Below are 14,365 nucleotides of genomic sequence, written 5' to 3' on the forward strand. Positions count from 1 at the left end.
GCAGGCTGCTGGGTCCCGTGCACCCTGCACTGGCTGACGGGGGACGACCTCCTGGCACCAGGGTCTGCATCCGTTACCGGCCGCGCGTTCGGTCGAGGGACAGAGGCTTCATTGGTGGTGACTACAGAGGAGTTGGCCCCCTTGGCTGGGGGAGGTAACAGCAGGGATGGGGGGGCAGGGGCGGAGTCCTAGAGTTCGAGGGGCCGGTGGCAGAGAGACATGGCCTTGGAGAGGTCTCGTGCCCCAGCTGGGAGACGCTAAACTGAGACCCCAGCCTGGGTCACGAGGTGCTGCCGGCTGGAGCCTCTGAGAGTGGGAGGGGTGCAGGGGCCCTAGGCCAGGAGGCTGGGGGCTGAGGGGGCGCGACTGGCAGTGCCCAGCTCCGCCCACAGTGCCACCCCAGAGCTCCATGCCTGCCGTGGTGCGCACAGCAGCCCCTGCTCCCAGGGAGCGGCTTGAGCCTGCCGGGAGAGCCGGGAACCAGCCACCTGCTAGCTGGTGGCCAGCGCTGGTGCAGGGGCCACGTGTGGCTGGAGCTTCAGACTCGGAGCCAGGGGGAGCAGCTGCGGGGGGGGAGGGGTCTGCACAGTGAGGGCCGGGGGCTGGGGCCTTCCCACGGCAGGGACTCAGCCAAGCACTCTCGGTCACATCTCACGGCGACCACTATTAAATTAGGAAATGGAGGCGTGGCCAGGTTGCATGGTCCCCAAGCTCACAGAGTGGCTGAGTGACCAGCCGGGGTCCGGTGAGAGCAGCTGTCGCTGGTACACTCACTGCCGCCGCCTCCTGCCCTCCAGGTCGCCAGCGCTGAAGCCGGTGACAGCTCCAAGGCCAGTGTCCTTGGGGCGGCTCCCAGGAGAGCCCCGAGCCCTGGACGGTTCCCCCTGACCTGGCCCAGGACCCCAGCTCCACCAGAGAGAGGGCAGAAAGCCCCGGCCAGGTGCCACTCCCACAGGGTAAATGGGGGAACCCTGAGGCCCCCAGCTCTGCGTCCAGGCCCTGCCACCTGTCCCCAGTCCATGCCTCAGTTTCCCTGCCCACGCTAGGGGGTGGACGGCACCACCTCCGGACAGGTGGATGTGAATGGAGAAGGGGGGGGGCGGCTGAAGCCCATGGCACAGGGAAGACCCCAGAGGGCGTCCTCTAGACAGAAAGCGGGGCCCTGAGGGGTGGGGGTGGGGCAGGGCCCGCACTCAGCCCCCCTTTATGGGAGCCTGTGATGTGGCCGCAGGGACCGGTCGGCCCACGGCTCAGCCGGGGCCCTGGGCCGCTCTGGAGGGGCCGCGCTATCTGGTGGCCTTGAAGCCCGTAGTCTGTTTTGCAAGCAGTTCAGAGGCTGCGTCTGCAGCCTCCCTCTTATCACCGGGAAACTTCTACCCCAACAATGGCCGATTGTGGCGCGCTGGGTGCGGCAGGATTCCCGGGCACCCCACACAACCTTTCCTCTCTCTCTCTTTTTGTAGCTCTAGGATTATAAAGGATGCCATTGTGGTTGGTCTGAGCGAGTGACATCTTGAGTTTAGAGCCGTGGGAGGCTGGTGGGGGTGGGGAGAGGCGTGCAGGGGGCCGAGGCGCCCCCGGAACCCGCAATCCGGGGATGTCCGGCCTGGGTCACCTGCAGACCAGCTGGGCAGGGAAACGCCTGGCCACTGCCAGGCACCGCGTCTCGGGCGCTCGCGCTCACCCAGTTATTCAGAGCAAAGCAGCTTGGGAGCTTCCACCCCTCGGACGAGGAGGCTGGGAGGGCGAAATAGCAGCAAGGCCCGGCCCCCGGGCCCCTGAGCCCCCACCCCTGGCTCCCCTGAGGCTGAAAATAGGGCAGGTGGCGGCCCAGCCTGCCGGGGGAGCCCTCGGGCCATGTGTGGGTATCAGCTAGCTGCGGAAACTCCTTCACTGGGCCTCGCCAGCCCGGCCCCTGGAGGGCACTTCCGCCCAGAGCGCCGGGTGCCACCTGCTGCCACCATCCCCTGGCCCCAAGGGACTTCCTGCCCCGCCCTGACTCCAGAGAAAACCCCGGGAGGGATTTCCTAGAACGCTGAGCCGTCCCTGTGCCCTGAGACGAGGCTGCTGCCCCCCCACCGGAGGACGCAGATCAGGTTCCGAGGCTGAGCCTGGCTGCCTAAGTGGTGCCGGCCTGGGCACCGGGGCTCCCCGACCTGCCCCAGTGGCTGGGGGTGACCACGGGCTCCATGCCCAGGACACAGAGCCGGCTCACGGAGGGTCATGGGTGTTGTTAGAATGTAGACACGTGACAGGGGTTGTCTCTCCCAGTGCCTCCATGGGTGCCGTCTCGCGCGGTCTCCCCGGCAGTCCCTGGGCTTGGAGAGGGGAGACAGGTGCCGCCGTCCACCCGCTCAGGGCCCAGGGCCCCCGGAGCCTCGCCTGCCTGAGGCTCTAACTGACCCCCACTCTGTCCCCTTTCCATTCCCCTCAGCCACAACAGAGGCTCCCTAAGGCCCAGACGACTCGTGGCTGGCAGGAGAGACTGCCCAGGGCCCCTGAAGGGTGGGCGAGCCGGGGAGGGGCTGGGCACAGCCTCGCGCGGAGCCCACCTGCCCTGGAGACAGGGGACAAGGCTCGCACCCGGGGGCCAGGGCGGGCCACCTGGGACACAGCAGACTCCCCTCATCCGCGCGAGAAAGAACTCGGGAGCGTGAGCTGCAGCCCCTGGGCAACACGCGGAGGCCCAGGATGGCCGCGGGGGCCCCCCGAGAGCTCAGCTCAGACCCTGTGGGTCCACTGGGAGCCAAGGGCAGACGAGCGCCTGGGACCCCAGAGAAGCTGCCAGTGAGTGTGCGAGTGTGTGTGTGGGTGTGTGTGTGCACACAAGTGCATGACTGTGTGTTGTGTAGTATGTATGTGCATGCATACATGTGTGTATGTGTGCACGTGTGTGAGTGTATGAGTGTGTGTGCACACGTGTATGTGTGTGTGGTGTGTGTATGTGTATGCATACATGTGTGTATGTGTGCACGTGTGTGTGAGTGTATGAGTGTGTATGTGTGCACACGTGTATGTGCGTGTGGTGTGTATGTGTGCACGTGTGTGCGTGTGTGCCAGTGTATGAGTGTGTGTGCACACGTGTATGTGCGTGTGTGGTGTGTATGTGTGCATGTGTGCACGTGTGTGTGCCAGTGTATGAGTGTGTATGTGTGTGCACATATGTATGTGCGTGTGTGGTGTGTATGTGTATGTATGCATGTGTGCACATGTGTGTGTGCGAGTGTGTGTGCCAGTGTATGAGTGTGTATGTGTGCACGTGTGTGAGTGTACAAGTGTGTATGTGTGTGCACATGTGTATGCATGCATGTGTGCGTGTGTGTGTGCGAGTGTGTGCCAGTGTATGAGTGTGTATGTGTGTACACATGTGTATGTGCGTGTGTGGTGTGTATGTGTATGTATGCATGTGTGCACGTGTGTGTGTGAGTGTGTGTATGAGTGTGTATGTGTGCACGTGTGTGTGTGAGTGTGTGTATGAGTGTGTATGTGTGCACGTGTGTGTGCGAGTGTGTGTGTGAGTGTGTATGTGTGCACGTGTGTGTGCGAGTGTGTGTGCCAGTGTATGAGTGTGTATATGCACACGTGTATGTGCGTGTGTGGTGTGTATGTGTGCACGTGTGTGTGTGCCAGTGTATGAGTGTGTGTGTGTGCGAGTGCGTGTGCCCTGCCTGCATCCTGGTGCCGTGGGCAGAGGGGCAGAGCCCGAGCCGAGGCTGTTGTGTGGCCGGGACGGTGGCCCTGCCCCTGTCAGAGCCAAGGGCACAGGGCGGCCACACTGGAGAGGCCCCGGAGTCACAGAGGCCGATGAGTCGGGAAGGCTCCTGGAGGAGGTGACTCCAGCTGGGCCTGCAGCCACACCGGCCCCCGCCTATGCCGGAGAGGTGGCAGCAACGGCTAAGCCATTTTTCCCCGAAATCATTCACTGAAGCGAAATTTGCTCTACACACAATCCATCGGTCTCAAGTGTCCAATTGGGTGGCATTCAGAGCGTGCGCCCTGTTGTGCCACCACCTCTGGCCGCAGGACATTGTCCTCACCCCAGAAGGAAGGAAGCTGAGTGACTCCTCGTCCCCGGGGGCTCCCCAGCACCTGCTGACCCCATCTGCTCTGTACCCCAGGACTTGCCCGTTCCAGAAGGGCTCTGTAGCTTATTTATTGACTTGAAAGGCAGAGTTAGAGAGAGAGAGAGAGGTCTTCCATCCACTGCCTCACTCCCCAGATGGCCACAACAGCCAGGGCTAGGCCAGGCCAGAACCAGGAGCCAGGAGCTTCTTCCGGATCTCCCACATGAGTGCCAGAGCCAAAGGACTTGGGCATCTTCCACTGCTTTCCCAGGCCATTAGCAGGGAGCTGGATCAGATGTGGAGCAGCCGGGACTCGAACCAGCGCCCATATGGGATGCCAGCACTGCAGCTTTATCTGATAAGCCACAATTCTGGCCCCTTCTGTAGCATTGTTTTAAGATTTATTTTTATTTATTTGAAAGATAGAGTTACAGAGAGAGGTAGAGACAGAGAGAGAGGTCTTCCATCTGCTGGTTCACTCCCCAAATGGCTGCTACGGCCGGAGCTGAGCCGTCTTGAAGCCAGGAGCTTCTTCCAGGTCTCCCACGTGGGTGCAGGGGCCCAAGGACTTTAACCCACTGTGCCACAGTGCCAGTCCCCCTCTCCCCACCCCGCCCCCGGAGCATTTTTAGGAGAGTAAGAGGGCAGGGGGTTGCTCGTGGCTAAGCTGCCACTAGGAACGCTGCTTCCCACCACAGAGTAGCTGGCTCGAGTCCTGGCTGCACTCCTGACCCAGCTTCTGCTAACGTACGCCCTGGGAGGCAGCAGGCGGTGGCCCAAGCGCGTGGCCCCTGCCACCCACGTGGGAGACCTGCAGGGAGCCCCCAGCTGGCTTCGGCCTGGCCCAGCCCAGCTGTTACAGGGATTTGGGGAGTGAACCAGCGGTGGAAGATCGCTCCCTCCCCATGACTCTGTCTTTCTGACAAAAGGAGAGCAAAGATGTTTTTAAGAAAGAAAGAAACTGTCCTCATTGTTACATCAATGAAAAAAGAGAGCTTAGGAGAACAAAGAACACACAGTGGGGCTCCAGCCCCCGCTGCCCACTTCCAGCCAGGGGCACAGCTAAGGGCCTGGTCACCTCAGTCTGCCCGTCTGGGGAGTGGACAGAAGACGAAGCCGTGGCGCACCCGAGCTGCGTGGTCATGGATGCCGGGGTCGGGATCCGGGGTGGGCCGCTGAGCAAGCCTGGCAGGGCTGACCTGCCTATCCGCCTGCCCGTCTCCTCCCTGCCCACTGCCTTGGGCTCCCCAGCTGCCAGCGGCGGTGCGGCCCTCGCAGGGTTGAAGGGGCCGGGGCTGGCATCATGGTGGGCAGGGGCACCCAGGGGCGTGTCCGTGCCTGGCAGGGCTGCAGCGGGGTAACAGCTGGCTGCTGCCCGAGGCCACGGTGGTGGGGGCTGGAGGGACTCGGCTCCTCCCCCCGAGTGGCCAAGCCTTTAAACAGGTAGCCGGGCGCTTCCTGTCCTGCCTCCCCTGGCCGGCGATCCATCAGCTCGGCAGCCACCGTGCACGTGAGCCTGCACGCGCCATCAACGCGCCCACCGCCCCCGCCCCCCAGCCGCCCAGGTTTTATGTTGTAAGAACACGGTGCCACGTCTCAAACACACGGCTAATGACAGGCATCACGAAGCAATCAGCGCGCCGGGGCGGGAGGGGCCGGCGGCGAGGCTGGGGGCTGCGAGCCCGCTCCCCGGGGGCGGCGGGAGCTCTCCGAGAATTGATGAGTCTTGGACGTGCTGACCTTTTTGTTCTTGAAAAATTGCTTTTGAGCAGCTGAGGCAATAAAAGCAAATTGATTCCAAGGGAACGAGGATGAAATTTGCGTTAGGCGAGGAGCAGTGGGTAGACGCCCCGCGATGTCCGCGCCAGCGCCGGCCCCAGCCCCCGGCCGGCTGCAGGAGGGCAGCCCGGGGAAGCGGTCGGAGCGGCGGGCAGAGCCCCAGATAGTCCCGCTGAGAAACCAAAGCGGCACGGGCTGGAGGGGCTGAATTAGAATGGAGCAGGGAGCGGGGAGGGGATGGAGGCAGAGAGGGACCAAGGGTGCACCCAGCGGGCGCGGATCCGGGAGCTGCCAGGAAGGGGCGCCTCTCGTGCCACCCCCACCCCCCCCGGAAACCCTGTGGCTGCCTGCATTTTCCAGAACCAGGCCACGGAAGCACCGGGCCCAAGGAGCCTGCGCAGTGGGGCCCAGCTGGGAGGTGGGAGACCCCCTGCACAGGGGCTCCCTGGGGGGTGCTGAGGGCCAGGGCTGGGAGCGCGGCGTGGGGGCGCCGGGGCAGAACCACGGCTGTGTTGCAGGTGCCCCCCCACAGCAAGGCTCCCCTCCACGTCAGCGGGGACTCCTGGAGCCGGAACCTGCGGGGTTAGGGTGTGGACTCCTGGGCCTGCACCCCACACGGGAGTGCAAGTGGACGCCGTGGCTCTGCTTCCCATCCAGCTCCCCAATGCACCGAGAGGGCAGCGGTGATGGCCCACGTGCTCGGCCGCTGCCACCCACCCGGCAGCCCCAGACGGAGCTCCTGGCCGCTGGCTTCCGCCTGACCCAGACCTGGCCGTTGTGGACGTTTGGGGAGCGATCAGTGGATGGAAGTTCTCGCTGCTGCTTCTGTCTCTCCCTCCCTCTCTCTGCTACTCTTGCCTTTCAAATAAATAAATAAATCTTTTTTCCTAAAGATGTGGAATGCTGCAGTTGGCTGGAGTGCAAGCTGTCAGGTGGCCACTCAGCTCCAATCAGGCCCACGGGAAGTGGCTGAGATCTCCCCCAAACACAGGCACTGGACACGTGTGCCCCAGCGATAGGAGGCCAGCAGCTCCCGGCCAAGAGCTCTGGGCATCTGCCCCGCGGTGCAGGTCCCTGCAGGCTGCCTCCAGCACCGCCCCCCAGACCCAGCTAGACATCCAGGTTGCCCCACATGACCTCCGGCCGCCCGCTGGCCCGGGGATCTGCAGCTCTGCAGGCCCCTGGCTCAGGCCCAGGCCGGGGAGGCCTCAGGGCTCTGTTCCCCGGGGAGGGGAAGGGCTTGCCTGGGTCTCCTGGAGCAGAGCCTCGGGTTTTCCTTCTCCCCGGTGGCCGCGCAGGTGCCCCAGCACCGCGAGGGGACTTCCCGGCGGGCTCGGGAGCACACCGTGCCACCTCCCTTTGCTTCCGCACCCGGCACGCCCCCGTCCACGGGGGAGGGGCTGCGCAGCCGCAGGGCGCCCCCGCCCCCCTCAGGGCTCCCCGGGGCTCAGAGGGCGGGCGTGGGGGGTGTGCTCGGGTTGCCAGGGCGACGGCGCGGTTGCCAGTGGAGACGCTCACGCACACATCCCCCCCGGGGCGCGGAACCTGGGGCTGCCCGGGCTGGGGGCTGCGGGGAGGTCATGGGCTCTCTGGGTAGTCCCACTGTGTGGGGGGGAGTTCTGGAAGAAGCCCCCGAGCGACCCCTCCCCGCGCTGCCGACAGCGATGACAGCAGGACTGGCCAGAGGAGCCCAGGTGAGGACAGCTGTGGCTCCTCCTCCCTGCCCAGCCCGGTCCTGGGCGATGGGAGATGCAGCTTTTAAGGGTCCAGGGATGGTCCTTACAGGGAAACCGAGGCACAGCCCTGCACTAACTCCCCTGAGGCTTACTGCTGAGGCCAGGCACAGCTGGAGGTGCCGGGTCTTGGCCGGGCCCTCCTCCTCCCTGGGCTGTTCCTGCCGCCGGGAGCAGTGGCTGCCTAGGTGCACCCGTGTTCAGTTGGCCTCCCGGGAGAAGTCCTGGTGGAGGAGGCCTGGCCCGGTGCGGGGCAGGGTGCGGTGCCTGGGACTGGCCACCAGGAGCAGCCTCACCGGTTTGCCTGGGCTCAGGCTCTGCACCTGCCCTGCAGCAGAGGGGCAGCTGGGGAGGGCGGGCGGGGGGGCCCTCCACGCCACGATGGGCAGCCCCTCACCAGGCGCCGTGCGGCGGGGGCCGGGGGTCCGGGGCCTGTGCTGAGCTGAGTGCAGGGCCTCTCACCAGATGGGGTTTGAAGCCCTGGCCCCCTCCCCTGACACACAGCAGCCCTGGGTGGCAGGGGCCGCGTGGAGACTCCGGGAACCTGTGCCCGGCGCCATCGGTGAGGGCGAGCCGGCCGCTCCCCTGTGTGCGTCCGGTCAGCAGCGTTCAGTGTCCGTGCAGAGCCCTCCTCCCGGGACGCAGAGCAAGGTCCAACCCTGAAAGGCAGCTTTGTGGCTCACTGTGATGTATTTATTTTTTTAAGATTTTTTTTATTTATTTGAGAGGCAGAGTTACGGGGGGGGCGGGGGGGGAGATCTTCCATCCACTGGTTCACTACCCAGATGGCTGGAGCTGCGCCGATCCGAAGCAGGAGCCAGGAGCTTCCTCCAGTCTCCCACGCGGGTGCAGGGCCCAAGCACTCGGGCCATCCTCTACTGCCTTCCCGGGCCACAGCAGGGAGCTGGATGGGAAGTGGAGCAGCCAGAGCTTGAACTGGTGTCATATAGGATGCTGGCACTGCAGGCAGAGGTTTAGCTGACTATGCCACAGCGCAGGCCCCTCACTGTGGTTTTAAAGGGACCCTCCCACCCCAGGGACAGCCAATGTACCATCACCCACACTTGCACCTGCTGGTGGTGGGACCAGAGCCCTCTGCAGGCAGTGATCCAGGGCTTGTCCCCGTCCGCGGGCCCAGCTGGACTGGGGCCTGGGCACACAGCATAGGAGCCCAGGTGAGGGCAGGTGGGCGTCTGTGAGAAGGGGGCGTCCTTGAGCCCCAGTGGGCATCCGGGATTCCTGGGGGGATCTGGCTGGGGCCAGCAGGCGGAAGGGCTCAGGCAGCCCTTGGGGAGGGGTGTGCTACCGCTCTGGCTTCATCCTCTCCCCACCAACAACCACACACAGCGCCCCCGGCCCAGGCCCCAGGGGCCGAACGCACACAGGCAGACACGCCTCACAGACCAGCCTGGGCACAGCGGGAGCAGCACAGAGGGACCCACGAGTGCCAGGCGCTGTCATCAAGCCTGTCGTGGGGTGTGCATGTGTGTGTGCACGTCTGGTCTGCCTGTGTGCGTGCGTGCAGGGGGCGTGCTTATGCGTGCACTGCCCACAGGCGTTCCCCACGCACACTCAGAGCACCTGGGCCAGTGCCTTCCCAGGGTGGGGGCTGGGCAGTGACCCTGCAGGGCCTCCCGGGGGTCCTGAGCAGCGGGCAGCCAGGGCAGCTGGCCCCCACGGGCTCGCACAGACCCCTCCCTCTCCCCCTTGGCACAGAGCCCCTCGGGAGCCAGCACTGGGGCGGGCCAGGGAGGGTGTGGAGCGGTCACAGACGCCGGCGAGCTGCCCGCCCAGGGCTCACTTGTAACTGGACAATCAATCCTCCTTCCCAGGGGACTGCGCACCTTTCTGACCCCGCCCCCACCCCCCCGCCCCCTGCCGGGTGGCTCTTTCCAGCACAGCAGAGTGATGACTTCTCACCCAAGCAGATGTGGGGCCTGGAGGTAGACTCCAGAGCGGAGACACCACACGGGCAAGGCGGAGGCTGTGACCCCAGGGTCTCCACGCCCTGGTGCCCGGCCCCCTCTGGTCCTGGTGTCCGGAAAAGCCGATGGTGTGTGTCTCCCAGCTGGGCGGTGCTGCGTGGACAAGGGCAGGTGGGCACCGTGCACCCAGGTCGCCATTTGTAACCCACCTGCAGGCCCGTGCTGAGCAGGCGATGTCCAAGCAACCAAACCCTCCCCCGCCAGAAACGCCAGGCATCCGCGTGGCCCTCGCATGGGGTGAGGGCCCCAGAACACAGGCCTTGGAGGCCCCACTGGCACGAAGCGCCCAGAACAGGCAGGAAGCAGATTCCTGGTCGGCCCCGGGCTGAGGGAGGGGACTCTGGTGGGCAAGGGTTCCTGTGGGGGAGGGTGAAAGTTCCGAGGGCAGATTACAGCGAGGGCTGCACCCGGGACTTACTGAAAACCACTGGCTGTTCCACCTGCAGGCGGAGGGCTCGCGGCGGAGTTGCTGTGGAAGGCTGTGTCTCCTCAGACATGTTCCTGGGGTTATTAATCTCCCCACATCCTGGTCCAGCGTCCCAAGCCAGGTGGACATGGAACACAGGCCCAGCTGCGTCAGGTGAAGGGATGGGGGGCGTCCCCAGCTGGGGGCGACGCCGAGCCCCTGGGCCGGTTCCCGTGTGCCTGAGGCAGCCGTGACTCACGGCAGAGGAGTCAGCAGCAGCAGCCAGGGCCGGCTCCTCCCTGCACGGGGAATGCAGCGAGGCCAGCAGGGCAGGTGGGCGTGGGCAGCGGGCTGGCCCGGCCCCGCTCCCGCCCGGGGCTCCCGAAGGCTCCCCCGGGGCTGGCTGTGAGACATCGAGCCGGCATCACCCCTCCTCGTTCCTGAGGAGAGAGGTCACCCAGGCCCCCACCCGCCCTGGCGCCATGGCAGGCCCGGAGGTAGTGAGGTCCACAGGCAGCCTGGGGGGAGCGCGGACGTGGGACAGGCCCAGGAGGGAGTGTGCAGGTGGCAGCGGTCAGGGCCTTTGCCTGACCTGCACCTGGGCCCCGTCTCTGCTTGCAGCCCCTGCTGTGCCCTCCGGCCTGCCTGACCCCGCCCCCAGCCCCCGACTATGGCCAGACCCCTCTCCATCTGCCCCTCGCCCCCTCCGGCCTCCTTGTCCTGCCTCGGCTCCTCTGCTCCCAACACTGACTGCCCTTTGGTGGCTGTGGGGCCCCTTGCACCCAGCCAGCGCCCACCCTCATCTTCCAGCTGCCTCCCCTCTGCCTGGAGCTCTGGCCCTGCCCTCCCCAGCTCTCCTGAGGTCACTCATTGCAGCCTCCCCTGGCCACCAACTAAGCAAGCACACATGCAGTCACATGTGTGCACAATCACACATGTGCACACACGCATAGTCACACGTGTGCGCATAGTCACACACGTGCACCCACATCACATGTGTGCTGCAGTCACACACGTGCACACAATCACATGCGTGTACACACGCGCACCATCACACACGTGCACATGCACAATCACACGGGTGCACACCCCGTCTGCAGAGGAGCCGGCTCCGTAGACACGTGGCGTGCAGAAGAGTGAGCGAGTGTGTGGAGCTGGGTGGTGGTCCTGCTGGTCTCATGGGGGCCTGGGGAGGTGGGTGTGGCCCTGTGAGGGAAAGCACGGGGGGGGGGGGGGGGTTCGTCACCACAGGCCCCGCCCCCGTTCCTCACGGCGAGGCGGCTGTGGGGGTTCAGCCTGGAAGGAACAGAAAGCAGGCAGCCGGGCCCAGCTGGGGGGCTTCCTGGAGACGGGCGCAGTGGGCCTGGGGCCGGAGGACAGAGTGTGGGGCCGGCCGGCCGGGGTCAGCCCGGCTGCCTCGGGTGCTCCCTGGCCCTCGTCTCCGGACCCGGCGCTGGGGCCCTGACGGGAATACAAGGCAGACAGCTGGTGCTGCTCAGCCCCCGCACAGGCGACCAGGGTGTGGCTGCGAATAAGGAGCCACAATTACCTCTCCTCCCGTCATCCCACTGCTGGCCCCACTGGGGACCAGGAGGAAGGGCGGCCTGCACAGCCCACGGCAGCCCAGGAGACCACGGGCGCGGCCAGACAGCCAGGCCGGCGGGCAGCTCACAGCCAGGGCCGCTGGAGGCGGGGACAGACGGCGAAAAGCCCCTGTTCAGTCCTGCTGCAGGCCTGGGGGGTGGGGAGTGAACCAGTGGACGGAAGAGCGCGCCCCCGTGGCTGCTGTGGAGGCTGAGCCAGGGAGTTCGGAGGAGGCAGGAGCGGGCGGGGGTGATCGACTGTCAGGCGGAGCATGGAGGGTCCCGCTGCCCAGGCACAGAGGAATCGCACGGCCCCTGGGCAGTGTCTCTGAAAACCACCAAGGTCAACGGAAGCAAAAGGCCGGCGAGGCACCCGTGGAGGGCGGCCACAGAGCAGCACTGGGATCCGGAGGGACGCGAGGGGGAGACGGAACGAGGCTCGGAGCTGAGTTTGTCTGCACAGCCTCACAGGCCCGGAGGGACCCGGCACTCAGCCGCATGCAGGTGGGAGCGGCAGGATGACTGCCCTAGGGGTCTCCGCACGTCTAAAGCCCCACTGACTTCAGAGGCTCACCAAGGGGCCGGCGCGGTGGCGCAGTGGGCTGAGCCTCTGCCTGCAGCGCCCGCATCCCTTATGGGCGCTGGTTCAGGTCCCGGCTGCTCAGCGAGCCGTGCCAGCTGCAGGACCCGTGGGCGCACGCACGGAAGGGCCTGGGGCTCGGGCTGCCACTGTGCTGCTGCTGGCCTGACACTCACCACTTTATCCTCGAACTCGCCCCGTGTAGTGCAAACCCACGGGACACAGAGCACGCGTGTGCACAGACGCTGGCGACACACACCCACGCCGTCCAGGCACACCGGGGGCTCGGGGGGGCTCCGCTCCGGTGATGCCGGGTGAGCGGGACGTGGCACCAGCGGGGCAGGAGTGACACCGGCATCACAGAAGCCACGCCCTCTGTTCCACGCAGCAGCACGGAGAGGGGCTGGCGCCCGCTGGGTGGCTCAGCCGCCTCCTCTGACACCCGTGCGTCCCACATCCGAGGGCTTGCATCTGAGTCCCGACCCCTCTCTCTGCCCAGCAGCCTGCTGACGGGCACCCTGGGAGGACTTGTGCCCCTGCCACTCACCCGGTAGACATGGGAGATGGGGCTCCTGGCTCCTGGCTGTTGCAAGCACCCGGGGATTGATCTCTCTCTCTCTCTCTCTCTCTCTCTCTCTCTCTCTCTGCCAGATGCTACGATGGAGGCGTTGGCAGCGTGTTCGTGGAGCAGGAAGTGATGCAGAAACTGTCAAGCTGGTTTTGTGCAACCACGGCCACGAACAGGCCACAAGACAGAAGCCGTGGGACCTCGGTGGCTCTGCATGCGAGTGAGATGTGCTCTCCCAACACTGCTGCACCCAGAAAGAGGAGTGGTGTGTGCACGCTAACGATGAGCCATCTTCATGGTTCTGTGTTTGGAGTGACAGTAAATAACCAAGAAAGGGGCCGGCGCTGTGGCGTAGCAGGTAAAGCCTCCGTCTGCAGCGCCAGCATCCCACATGGGAGCAGGTTCAAGTCCCGGCTGCTCCACTTCCGATCCAGCTCTCTGCTAACGCCCTGGGAAAGCAGTAGAAGATGGCCAAGTCCTTGGGCCCCTGCACCTGCGTGGGAGACCCAGAGAAGCTCCTGGCTCCTAGACTTGGCCTGGCTCAACCCTGGCTGTTTCAGCCATTTAGGAAATCAGAGGATGGAAGATTCTCTCTATTTCTCTCTCTCTCTCTCTCTCTCTCTCTCTCTCTCTCTCTCTCTAACTCTGCCTTTAAAATAAATCAATTGTTTTTAGAGAAAATAACAAATAAAAATGTCCTGACAACAGAGAGACGCTGGGGGAGGAAGAGAGGAAGTGTTGGCTGTGAGTCCCGGCATCCCTCTGGTGTGGAGGAGGAAGATGCCGGCCCAGCCCCGGAGATGTTGGTGGAGGAAGGGACGGAGGGCTGCGAGCCGGCCGTGCCCCTGCCTGCGGCTGGGGCCCCCGGGAGGCTGCAGGATTCACCTGTTGTGGGGAGCCCGGGAGGTCTCCCACACCGAGCGGCTGGGAGCATCCCCGGTGCTCGCTTCTGCGAATTGCCCGCGGCTGCCATGGGTGCTGCCGCCGCCGTCCTGGCACGGAGAAGGGGCTGGCCAGCTCCCTCGGCCCGCCTGACGCAGGCCCTGACCCCACCCCCCAAGACCTGCCTCTCATGCCATCCCCGTGGGGTCAGGGGTCACCAGGCACGCACAGGCCATGACAGCCCCAGAGCAGCCCTCCAGAGATGCCCACGGTCCACCCTGGGAACCGGGCTGACCCGGCAAAGGCAGCGGAGGCCACCACTCAGCCGAGCCTCAGCCGGGACGCTGCTGGGATTCCTGGAGGCCCAGTGTGGTCCCTTGGGTCCTGACAGGTGAGCGAGGGAGGTGGGAAGAGTCAGGGGACAGCAGATTCAGAAACACGCCACATGGGAGGGGCCTTGCCGGGGTGGGGCACCGCGAGCTGGGGAGCAGGAGCCCCGGGAAGGTGAGAAGGCAGGGAGTCAGGTGCCCGTCCAGGGGTGGACGCAGCCCAGCCGAATGCTCGATGCAGCCCTGACGTCTTGCGGGGGTGGATGTCTGCCTGGCACCTGGCACCTGGCACCTGGCACGTGGGAGGGCCCGGGCTCCCATCCCAGCGCCAGCTCCCTGCTATGCACAGCCCTGGGATGGCGCAAGTGCTTGGGCCCCTCCCACCACGGGCGAGACCTGGACTGGGTTCCGGGCTCCTGGCTTCAATCTCAGCCCAGCCCTGGCCAGGCCTTGACC

The 14,365-nt window shown here is 65.3% G+C and overlaps 2 long non-coding RNA genes across 2 annotated transcripts; one reads left to right on the top strand and one right to left on the bottom strand.

Annotated features, from left to right (window-relative positions):
* Positions 1-7,378: 7,378 nt before the first annotated feature.
* Positions 7,379-13,366, top strand: LOC138845926 (uncharacterized). Its single transcript, XR_011383261.1, has 3 exons — positions 7,379-7,537; positions 9,717-12,054; positions 12,782-13,366. It is a non-coding gene; the product is annotated as an uncharacterized lncRNA (long non-coding RNA).
* Positions 8,255-10,119, bottom strand: LOC138845925 (uncharacterized). Its single transcript, XR_011383260.1, has 3 exons — positions 9,980-10,119; positions 9,497-9,654; positions 8,255-8,480 (listed from the first exon to the last, which is right to left on the bottom strand). It is a non-coding gene; the product is annotated as an uncharacterized lncRNA (long non-coding RNA).
* Positions 13,367-14,365: the final 999 nt, after the last annotated feature.

The sequence above is a fragment of the Oryctolagus cuniculus genome, chromosome 17 (genome assembly GCF_964237555.1).
Source record: "Oryctolagus cuniculus chromosome 17, mOryCun1.1, whole genome shotgun sequence".
NCBI classification, from domain to species: domain Eukaryota; kingdom Metazoa; phylum Chordata; class Mammalia; order Lagomorpha; family Leporidae; genus Oryctolagus; species Oryctolagus cuniculus.